This window comes from Ammospiza caudacuta, chromosome 18, assembly GCF_027887145.1.
Source record: "Ammospiza caudacuta isolate bAmmCau1 chromosome 18, bAmmCau1.pri, whole genome shotgun sequence".
In the NCBI taxonomy this organism is placed as follows: Eukaryota; Metazoa; Chordata; class Aves; order Passeriformes; family Passerellidae; genus Ammospiza; species Ammospiza caudacuta.
Genome location: NC_080610.1, coordinates 1353574 through 1365799, shown reverse-complemented (window position 1 = coordinate 1365799; position 12226 = coordinate 1353574).

Below are 12226 nucleotides of genomic sequence, written 5' to 3'. Positions count from 1 at the left end.
TGTCTGTTTGTCTGTCCCTGTGTCTGTCCCTATGTCTGTCCCCTGTCCGTCTCTCTGTCCCTGTGTCTGTCCCCCCTCACCCAGCCCTGGGGGTCTCTGGTTTCTCCCCCACACTGAGCGGAGCCACTCTGGGGCTCCCAGGGCTCCCTCTGCCTTCCTGGGCAGGGCAGGCTGAGACACTGCTCACAGCGCCTCCATCATCTTCATCATCGTCATCATCATCATCACATATCCCAGCACCCACACTATGGTCCCATTAATCACCAACATCCTCCTCATCCAACACCACTGACACCGTCACCATGACACTGCTCACACCATCATCATCATCATCATCATCATCATCATCATCATCATCAGCTTCATCTTCATCACCCACACCTGTAAATGAGGGATGTGGAACTCCAGGCTGCTCTCCAAAATGCAGTTTATTGTACACAAAATGCAGTTAAAATGCAGTTTATTATATACAAAATGCAGTTTATTGTACACAAATTGCATTTCATTGTCTCCAAAATGCAGTTTATTGTATACAAAATGCAGTTTATTGTACAGTAAGTGCAGTTTATTCCATCCAAGGTGTCACAGCAGTCCAGGGCCGTGGCTGACAGAGCTGTGCCCACAGCTGTCAGCTCCAGCTGCAGGCAGGCCTGGAGACCCTTTGGTTTTGCATATATTATATACTTTTTTTATATATTTTTAATTTATTTTTTACTTTATTTTATTTAAATAGATTTTTTATTTATTTTAAAATTTTATTTTATATATTTATTTATTATTTTAATTTTTCACTATTATTTTAATATATTTTTATTTTATATTTTTAGTTATAAACTTCAGAAAAGAGATTTATGATATATTTTCTTATACATTTATTATATTATATACTCTTCTTTGATGAGCATCTTAATACAGCAGAACCAATCTATACCTTAACTGTTATCCATAGCCTATCATAACCACTACAATTACCATATTCAATCACTAAAATTTAGTTCTCCAATCACTAAAAGTTAGTACATTACAATTTAAGCTAGAAGTTGTTTTTCAGTTTTCTTGCAGTGGAAAATTCTGAGACCTTTTTTCTACTTGTAGCTTTGCTGCCTTGTTTGCCTGCGCTATCTTCCTGCTTGGTAAAAACATCTTCTTGTTTGAGGTGGGTTTATCCTTTGCTCTAAGTCATAAAAACTTCTTCTAACTAACACACCCTTTCCTTCTTGGTTATCCAGTAAGACTGGCTCACCAATACTTTTCTTCTATATCAAAACTTGCTTTCATTTCTATTCCTTCATCAGATTCTACATTTAAAAATCCTTCTGCCATACATGCATATCTGTGAGAGTTCCTTGTCAAACTTTCATCCTGCCCAACATTTATCCACAATGGGACCAGTGCCCTCCCCAAGAGTGTGTCCCCTACAGCAGAACCAGCATTGACCCTGCCAGTGTGATCAGTACCCACAGCATTGACCCTATCAGTGTGATCAATACCCACAGCAGGACCCTCTCATTGTGATCAATACCACCAGCATTGACCCTGTCAGTGTGATCAATACACATAGCAGAACCCTGTCACTGTGATCAATACCCACAGCAGGACCCTCTCAGTGTGATCAATACGCACAGCATTGACCCTATCAGTGTCATCAATACTGTCTTGATTTGCAAAGACGGGAGTCTGCTAAGGAAGGCAGGAGCCACCCCTGAAATGGAGAATGTAAACCCTCCCCACCCCTCTGAATTGCTATAAATTTTAAATTAAGGGGCTCTCAGGCAAAAATATGGGAGCAGGAAATAACTGTTCTTTAATAGGGAAAGGAAAAATATAAAAGGATAAAATTAACAGTGCGGTACACTAGAACAACACTGACAGAGTCAGAACCCAACCTGACACCCTGTGGATTGGGGTGTTGGTGGCAATCCAATTGGAAATGTGGCTGCAGCCCTCCTGAAGTGTCAGGTGTGGTTCTGTTGGAGCAAGGGGGATCTGTAGAGAAGGATGTATTCTTCCTCCGAAGACCCAGTGGGAAAAGAGATAGCCGCTGTTCCTCTGGGAAATCCCATGGAGAAAGCTGTGCTGGTGTCTCAAAAACCTCTGGATTATATCTGGGTAGCAATGCTTGACTCCTCCCTCTGGGCTCATATCACACAATGGGATGTTATAGTTCTTATCAGTCATGCAGAGACATTCAATAGTCTGTTATCAGCAGATGTCCCCTCCCGAGGGAGGTGTGATTGTGGTCACTCAAAGAGAGAGATAAGGCAAACTGCCCACTTGACAAAAGATAATCTGCCATACAGATGGTAATAGAAAACGTCTTGCATTGCAATCTTCAACAGACCCACATTGTCACAACTGACCCATGGTTGCATGAGGTTTCCCGGTGTCACCATGGTCACTATCAGAGGCTGGGTGAGATCAATGTCCTGAGACACCATGGGATGAACTGTCAGTCAGTCACACAGTGGGGACAGTGCTAACCCAGCCCCGCTTGCCCGAGCAATCAGAAATCCCACCTGGGGGGAGGCTCACAAAGGCCTGGGGGCTTAAAAACACCAAGCACAAGGTCAGCCCCTGGTATGCACTCTGCGTTCTCCTGGGGTTTGTGTCTCACCCACACTGGAACCCTAGGAACTGATAGTCATATGCGTGTCTTGCTATAGAGCTTCTGTCTTTCTGTCTCTCTCTTTTCTCCTTCTAATGCTCTTTATATAGAACATTTTTGGGTACCTCAACAGCTTACATATTTAAAGGTTTCTAGGTGAAATGAGCTAAGGTAATGAAGTTGCTGCTATGATAAATGTTTTCTGTGTAATTGGATGTTGCATTGAAACCTCTTCCAAAGTTTCTTGATTTTGTGTACTTTGGCAGTAAAATTTTGTGTCATTTTGGCCTCTTGTGAATATTGGGCTGATGTTTCACCTTTGCACCAAACATGAGTAAAGGAGCCTTTGCTTACCTCCAGCATTTCAGTGTTCTGGGTTGTTACACCCCACTGGGCTCACAGTGGCCTCTTGTTTCCACACTGGCCCCTTGGTTCCATGGGCCCCAACAGTGCCACAACGATCCCCTTGGTTCCACAACTTCCCACAGTGTTGTAGAGAATACATTGTTCAAAGAGTTAATATAAAGTTCCAATGATAGTTCTAGATTGTTTGTTTAATGTCTTATAGTTATGTAAAGTTCCAATGTTAGTTATTAATTGCTTGTTAAAGGTTTTATAATTATGTAAATCTCCTTACCGTTGGGTATTACCCCCGCTGCTCCCACTCTCATCTAAAATGGCGAAGGATCCTAGATCATGAAGAATATGATTATGTCACCTAATAAGCAAATATGAAACTCCCATAGGACTTAGCAGAAAAGGATTACATAACAAAAATCCCTAAAACAATGACCAACCATGCAATAAAGAATCGCAATAACACCTCTAAACAGAGAGAACATAAGACAGTATCAAAGACCCTGGTCAGAACTTTTCACCTTCGTCAGCCTAACCAGAGCGGGCCAAGAGCAGTATAAAGACTATGAACCTGATGCCAAGAGGCACCTACTCAGAGACTCTTGTGAGGAAAAAGACCCAGCTCTGCTGCACGATGGAGCTGACCTCCTCCTCCTCCTCCTCCACACCATCTCGGGAGGAGCGTGGTGTGCGCACAACCCATGGGTCCCCTACCTAGACTGTTTCCAGTAAAGCTGAAATCACTAAAGAGCTGATCACGTGCCATTCATACCAGTCTTGGGGACTGCTCTGGGATAGGCCACACCCGAAGAGGACTGAGGGCCTCCGGGATATCTGGCCCTATCTGGAGTGGTCGGCAGCACCCTATGACCAAACAGTGTGGAGGAACATCGATAAGTGAAGCCGGTGGCAGGAGTAGGAGGCAAGCAAAAGAAGTGTGTGTGCGACGGGGCCCGGCAGCTCGGAGCCCCAAAGCAGCTGTGGCCCTCCCAGCACCGCGGTTCTGGACTCCTGCGAGGGGATCGACCACAAACGGAGGGAAGCAAGAGAAGCCTGAGTGAGTGAGAGGCCTCCCAGGGGGATAAGGTGGGCCCCCCTCCGGGCATGCGGAGGAACAGAAATGTGAGTGGCACACAAGGGGTTGGCCTTCCCCCTTAAGGCTTGGTAGGCACCCTCAGGGCGTGTTGAGGGTGGCAGACGAATTGGTGAGTTGGCACGCAAACCCCGAACGGAGCTCCGGGTGCGTGGAGGATCGGGGCAGTGTGAGTCGCACACAATCCCTGGAGTGGGTGCACACGGGTCCCTACAGGAATTTGGGGTGCCCTGAGTACAGCAGCAGCACTGAGTAGAGCCAAGAGGGCCCCAGTGCCCAGGGTGGGACGGTAGTGCTGGGGGATCAGTGTGCTGCGGGTCAGGTAGAAACCGTAAACCCACTGGAGGCCCCTGGGGGGACTGGGGTCACAGGGCAGGGCAGGGCTGGGCTTACAGGGCATGGCTGGACCTGCCCCTTCCTCCCCCACACACAAAATGTTTATTGCCAACAATCTCCTCCAGTCTGTCATAACAGGCAATGTTGGAGGTGAAATCCCAATTGTGGCCATGGGCACCTGGCTGAGAAGGACAGTTCTTTTCCATAGGAAGGAAAGCACAGAACCCCAAGATTTGGAAGGCAGGTGAGAGCCTCAGTAGGCCAAGGCCAGCCAGACTTGTCAGTAATAGCAGATTTTGGATATAGGGAATTTTGGAGGTGGAAACCCAATCTCAGCCATGGGCACCTTGACAAGCAGGACAGTTCTTTCCTAAGGGAATGAGAACATGCAGCCTACCCCAATGTTTTGGGGACAGATGAGAGGTGACCATTGTGAAAGTACTGCCAGCCAGACTTGTCCTGGTGATATTGCTATGGGAAGAATGCCTGGATATAAGGAAATTTGGAGGTGAAATTCCAAATTCTGGCCATGGGTGCCTGGAGCAGAAGGACAGTCCTTTTCCATTGGGAAGGAAAGCGCAGAGCCCCAGTGTTTTTGCAGCAGATGAGAAATGACCCTCAACATGCAAAGGTCACTTGGACCAGTCAGCCAGTCCATGGGAGGCCAAATCAGCCAGACCTGTTCTATGTTCCCTTGGTTTTATGAGGCTTCATAGTGTCACAATGGTACCTTGGATCCATGGGGCCCCACAGTGTCATAATGGGGACTTGATTCCATGTTCTCCAGCAGTGTCACAATGGCCTCTTGATTACAAGACCTGCAGTGTCACACTGGCCCCTAGGTTCCATGGGGTCCCACAATGTCACAGTGGCCCCTAGGTGTCATAAGGCCCCACAGTGTCACAATGGTCCCAAGGATTCCATGAGCCCTTGCAGTGTCACAATGGTCTCCATGGTTCCCCAGGCCCCACAATGTCACAGGACTCCTCTGTTCCATGAGGTATGCAATGTCACAATGGACCTTTGGACCCTTGGGTTTTACTGTGTCACAGTGGTCTCCTCTGGCTCAACAGTGTCACAATGGACCATTGATGACAGGAGACCAATCTGTGACACCCTGGAGCTTTGGTTCCATGCAGCCCTGCACTGTCACAGTGGTCTCCTTTGGTTGCCCAGTGTCACAATGGACCAGTGATGACATGAGGCCCTGCAGTGTCACAATGGACCTTTGGTTCCATGCAGCCCTGAAGTGTCACAAAGACCTCTTGATTCCATGAGGCCCCACAGTATCACAATGGTCCTCCCAGGGTCACAATGGTCTCACTTGTTCCATGAGGCCTCGCAGTGTCACAAAGCTTTGCTTATTCCATGGGACTCATAGTGTCACAATGCTCTCCAGGTTTCCATGAGTGCCCTGAGTGTCACAATGGTCTTTGTGATTCCATGGTGCCCCTCAGTGTCACAATGGCCCCTTGGTTCCATGACACCCCAAAGTGTCTCCATGGTTCCATGAGGCCCAGCAATGTCACACTGGTCTCCATGATTCCATGAGGCCTCACAGTGTCACAATGATCCCTTGGTGTCACAGGACCCCACAGTGTCACAATGGTCCCTTGGTTCCATGGGCCCTTTGCTGCTGCATTCTCCCCTCCCCTTCTCAGGCCGCCCTGCCAGCTGAGAAATGCTCCTTGGGCCTCGGCCTTGGCCAACAGCCCCTGGGCTCAGCTCCTCTGCAGCTCATCACAAACACTGTCTGCTCTAGGCACTGCTGCTGCCCAACCAGCTCCTGGTTCCTTTAGCAGCAGCCCTGGGAACTGTTTTTGTTCCCTCAGTGGCACAAGATCCCTGTTCTCAACCTGCCAAAGAAAGCTGTTGCTGCCAAGTGTGGCCAGGATGAGCCATTGCTGGGACTGAAGCCCCTCTCTTGGGGCCCTACAAACAGCGCTCCAAATGGAGCCCTTGGAGCTCTCCCGGGCCAGCGACTCCCTCTGAGTGGGGCCTCTCCCAGCCAGGAGCTCTCCTGTTTGCTGCACTCGGGGATCCTGAACAACCACAGAGCCTGGGCCGATCCCCCCACTCCTCCAGGCTCAACCCTTTGCCCTTTGCTGGGGAGATGCCAAAGGATCCACAGTGAGCATTTCCTGCCCTCAGGGGAATTGCTGACAGGTGCCTTGCACTGACTCTTTGTGTCTGTGTGCACACAGGAGTGCCTGTGCTGGGGAAATGTGGCAGAAATGCTGCTCTCTGAGGGGTTGGAGTGCCTTGGATAGGTGAGTCAGCCAGGCCTGTAGGGAAGGTTAAATCACAAGGTCTAAGTGAAGCTAATTTCTGCCAAGAGTTGTTCTTTTGCTAAGCTCTTATGTTTAATATAAATTATAAGCTAAGTTCAATATTGTTAAGTGTTATTCCTCTGTTAAACTGCAAAGTCATAGGTTTGAGTTATGTTAAATGCTGCTTCTGCTCTGCTCTTTTGCAAAATTGTGAAGTTGAAAGTATCAGTTAAGGTTAAGGTATAAGTTAAGTCCTGTGAATTTTGACCTCTGTTAAGCTTTTGGGTTGTATTCCTTTTATCCTTGCCTCCAATGTCCTTGTGTCACACACACACACACAGAGGGACACTTCTCAGTTAATTTCTGCTTTGATTGCCTGGATTCTGTTTGGTTTTGTTTCTGCTTTGTTTCCCTTGTGTGCCTGAAGTGACCAGTCAGGAGCACAATGACTCTTGCCAAGGTACTTTGTGCTGCTGTCCCTTAATATCCAATCTGGTTTTTGCTGATCCATTTCTGGGGATGTTTCCAGCGCTCTCAAGGCCTCGTTGGTAGCAGGGTGAAGGAGCCCTGGCCCAGGCTGTGGCCCTGGGGGACACGGGGACGCTGCCGGGGGGTCCCTGTACCCCTGTCCCAACCCCAGGGCCCCAGGCCCCCGTCCCCGTGTCAGGCTCTGGGGTCGATCTCGTGGAACATCCTCTGGGGGAGGCTGTGGTGCCAGGGGCGGGGGGACCCGGGGGGACAGGGGACCCCGCTGTGCATGAGCAGGGTTGGACTGCTCTGGGGGGAACTGTGAGGGGGGCCGGGACAGAGTGACCTCCTCAGTGACCTCACACAGCCACTGTGATGTCACACTGCCCACGTGATGTCACACAGTTCCCTCTATGATGGTTTAGCTGCTCAGTGACCTCACACAATGAACTCTGTGATGTCATAGCCCAACCTGCTGGGCTGTGCACAGGAGCTGCTCCTGGCCAGAGCTGTCTCTCTGCAGCACTGCCCTTGCCAGGAGCTGCCTTCGGGCCAGGAGCCCAGCCCAGCTCACCAGCAAAGACACAGCACAAGGACTTTAATGAGCCTCTGGGGCTTTGGTGCTCTTTGCATCAGACCCAGTCCCTCAGAGTGTGCTCAAAAAATTCCTCAAGAACTCAATATAAGATGGAAACACTCAAGTTTCTTGTACTTTCAGTAGATCCCTGTGAGGCACAAGACTGAAAAAGTGTCCCCAGGTTCAAGGTAGAGTAGAACACTGGAAGCAGTGATGACAGGTGGGGACAAGCAAGGGAAAGGTGTCTCTGGTGCTGAGCAAACGTACGCCTCTGTCCCGGCAGGCTGTCAGCATCCCCCGGCTGCCTCACCTGGCTGGCCCCTTCCTTTGCTGACAGCTCTGCCTCCTGCCTGCCTCTGCCTGCCCACACAAAGCCTTGGGCTGCTCCAGGCTCCTTCTGGGGGACATGCTGCACCACAGATTTGCCCTGGCAAGGAAATTCCTTTTTCCACATGTCCATTCTGCACCTCCCCAGCTGCCCTTGCTGACATTGTTTCCTTCTCATGCTTATATCCTCTATGAAGAAAAGCTCCAGCCTCTCTGAAACCACCCATCCATCCCTCCCAGACTATTCCTGATTTTTCCTCAGTCTCCACACCACTGAGCCCACAGTCCACAGTCTCTACCTGCTGGTTATGGGATGAGGCCTCCAAACTCCATCTTGGGTGATTTTTGGAAAAAAAATAAGGTCTGTGAAAATGGAAAAATAGTGGTCAAAGTTATTTTCTCCTAAATCTTGCCATGACAGAAAGAGGTCAATATCTTTAAACTGAATAAGGGTAGATTTACATTTGTTAGAACGAGGAAATATTTTACAATTATGAAAGTGGCAGGAAACTGCAGTTGTTTTTCCAGAGAATTGGATGCCCAATCCCACGAATTATCCATGAGCAGGAGCTTTGTGCAACCTGACCCAGTGAAACCCTCTCATCCCTAGGGACAGAATTCCTGCATTGTGGGTTCTCTGATGTGCTGGGTGCCCTCACAACGCTTGTGGCAAGAATGTCTGCTGAGGGCAGCCAGGCTGCTGCAGAGGCAGTGACCTCACAGCCATCACTATGGCAGCCCTGTCCCCTGGGCCTGGCTCTCCCCTTTCCTCTGCCCCTGCCTTCGTTCTGCTGCCATGAAGAGTTTTGTCATTAATATCTTGTCCCCAAGGTGCTGGGGCCAATGGCCTCCCAGTCAGGCTCCTGGGGTAGAAGTGGCTTTTCAGAGCCCAGCCAGAAGTGAGCCCTGAGGCAGCAGCTCTGCAGTGGCGGCCACCAGGCCGGGCTGCCAAGGGAGGCTTCTGGCCATGGCCTGCAAGCAGCTGCTGCTGCCAAGGTGCCTTTGCTGCCTCAGACTCTCCCTGGCACAGCTCCCAGCATGGCACTCTGCCCTTGTGCCCGAGGCCTTCCCTGTGCTGGGGCTGGCCTGGGGCTTCTCCTGCAGCGGGACCTGCCCTGCTCATGGCACAGGAAAGGCAGTTCCTGCTGGAGCAGGAGGCTCTGCCTGCAATGGGCTCCAACAACCCCAGCAAGGCCCTGTTGAGTTCAAAATTGCTGCCTAGAGCACTATATTCTAATAATTTTTATAGCTCCTGAACTCTGGAGAAAAGAACTGTGCTGGTGATTTTTCCATCTGATCATGATCAGAATAAGCCAGAGACATATTTATATAAATTAATCTGGTATACTATCATTAATCCTGCAGGACAAATTGTGTTAAAGTTGAATTCCACCTGTTCAATCTTTTACACCTTTGAAAATTCTGCGGCTGGGATTGGATCCAGCCACTCCCAGTCTCCTCTCTTTGAAGGAATTTTGGAAGTCTAGGGGCCCTGCAGGGGTTTGAGGAACCATGGTGGCTACTGGGTGTCATTTCTTCACCTCATGACTCAGCAGGAGTTTCTCCAATAAAGAAATAAAGCTTTTGCCTGAAGCTCCCGCTGTGCCCATGACAGGAACCCCTGTGAGTGTCTGAGACATCCTGGCTCTTTGACAGCCTGGGGACTCCTGGGATGTCACCGTGGAGCCCCTGTGAGTGCCTGTGACAGATTGGTGCCTTTGTAGCCCAAAGTCCCCTGGGATGTCACCATGTAAAGGCTGTGACTGCCTCTGACCACAGGGCTCTTTACCATCCCAGAAACCCCTGGGAGGGTCTCCATGGAGCCCCTGTCTCTGCCTGTGACATTCCAGCTCTCGAACAGCCTGGAGACTCTTGGAAAGTCCCCATGGAACGGCTCTGAGGGCCTGTGACAAATCTGATCCTTGGCAGGCAACCATCACCAGGGCCCTGTTGCTATGGTCAGTTTCCATGGCAACCATCCCCACCACCCTGTTGCTATGGTCAGCTTCCATGGTAAAAATCCCCACCACCCTGTTGCTATGGTCAGTCCCGTGGCAGCTCCATGGAGACCCCATGCCAGGGGTGGTTCCCATGGACACCAGCTCAGGCCTGCAGCCAGAGCCCGTTGCCATGGCAACCATTTGCAGCCCCATCCCCAGGCTCACGGGATCCCAGAACCACAGAATTGGCTGAGCTGGGAGAGACCCAACAGCATCCTCCAGTTCAACTGCTGGCCCTACACAGGACACCCCAACAATGCCAGCCTGGGCCTGGCAGCGCTGTCCAAACGCTGCCGGAGCTCAGAGAGCCCTGGAGCTGGGACCCTTCCCTGGGGAGCCTGGGCAGGGCCCCAGCAGCCTCTGGGCAAAAACCTTTTCCTGACATCCAACCTGAGCCTGCCCCGACTCAGCTGCAGCCATTCCCTCCACTCCTGTCCCTGGGCACCAGAGGGAAGAGGTTCCCACAGCCCCAGCCAGGGACCCGCTCCCAAGGCAGTTGCCATGGCCACCAGGGCTGGGACGAGCTGGGATGCTCGGTTTCCAGGGGCCAGGGTTCAGGAATGGGATTCCCCAATTTCCTACTCCCGCTAAAACCACGCTGCCCTCGCTGCCCTCCCACCTCCCATGGAAAGCACAAAAGGCCAAGATCCTGGGCTGGGATAAGAAGAATTTATTGGGAACAGGAACAAGATAAAGAACAAACAGAACAGAAACAATATTGGTAACAGAAGGGATAAATGAAACTGTTTACAGGGAAAACTAAAACACAGCTCACTGGGTCTGCCTGGCCACAATTTCCCCTGTCTGGAAAGGACACCTTTCTCCTCAGGGACAGAGAGAGAGAGTGTCCCTTTTCTGCACCTGGAAATGTTCTGAGGTGGGAGTGAATGTAATGACAGAGCCATGGCCAGACCCTCATGTTTTTCAATGCCACATCATGTCACTGGCAGGGGCAGGAAAAGGGACGGGTGTCTTCCCAGCATGGATCATGGGGAACATGGATCATTAGGGTTCTTCCCAATGTGGGTTCTCCCATGGGGGATGAAGCTAGAGTTGTGCATGAAGCTCTTCCTGCACTTGGGGCATTGGCTGGCCGTCCTTTACTGGTGCCTCCGTTGGTGTCTTGTCAAGTGAGAGCTGGTGGTGAAGCTGTTCCCACACTGGGGACACTCGTAGGGCCTCTCCCCAGTGTGGATGCACCGGTGGGTGATGAGGGTGGAGTTGTGCTTGAAGCCTCTCCCGCAGTCGGGGCAGCAGAAGGGCCTCTCATCCGTGTGAATCCGCTCGTGCAGGAGGAGATTGGAGCTGCTCTGAAATGTCTTCCCACACTGGGTGCACTCGTAGGGCCTCTCGTCAGTGTGAATGTGCCAGTGGGTGACAAGGTGAGAGTTTTGTTTGAAGCCCTTCCCACAGTCAGGGCGGAGGAAGGGCCTCTCCTCAGTGTGAATCCGCTGGTGCTGGAGGAGATGGGAGCTGGTCCGAAACCTCTTCCCACACTGGGGACACACGTAGGGCCTCTCCCCAGTGTGAATGCGCAGGTGGATGATCAGGGCAGAGCTGCAGCTGAAGCCTTTCCCACATTCCCCACACTCATAGGGCCATTCCCCAGTGTGGATCCTCTGGTGGCTGATCAGGGTGCTGCTCTGCCTGAAGCTCTTCTCACACTCCAAGCATTTGTGGGGCTTCTCCCCATCATGAAACTGCTCATGGACCACCAGCTTCGAGCTCTGGGTGAAGCTCTGTCCACCCTCCTGGCACAGGGTGGGTCTTTCCTCCTCAGAGCACCCTGGGCTGGGTTTGAAGCCCCTCCTCCTGTGGAATCTCCATGGATTTTCCTCCCCACTGTAATTCTGCACTGTGGAGTCACTCAAAACTGCCTCTTCCACAAGGTTCTTCCAAGGAGATTTGTCCTCTGTGGTCTCCATCCTCAGCTTCTTGTCTGGGGGAGGAAGGACAAGGAAAGGATGGGATTTGCCTCCGTGCCAGAGGGAAGGAGATCTCCCCAGTGCATCCCCGGCAGGACGGGGTTGGCAGCAGGGTTGTCCTGCAGCCAGGGGCCGTGCTGGGCTGGGAGATGGAGTGGGAGAGAGGGGGAAAGGGGTACTGACTTCCTCCTCACCTGCGTTGGTATCCCAGGGCTCCTTCCTCTTCCTCGTAGCCTCCTCCTCCATCCAATCAAGATTTGGGAATGGG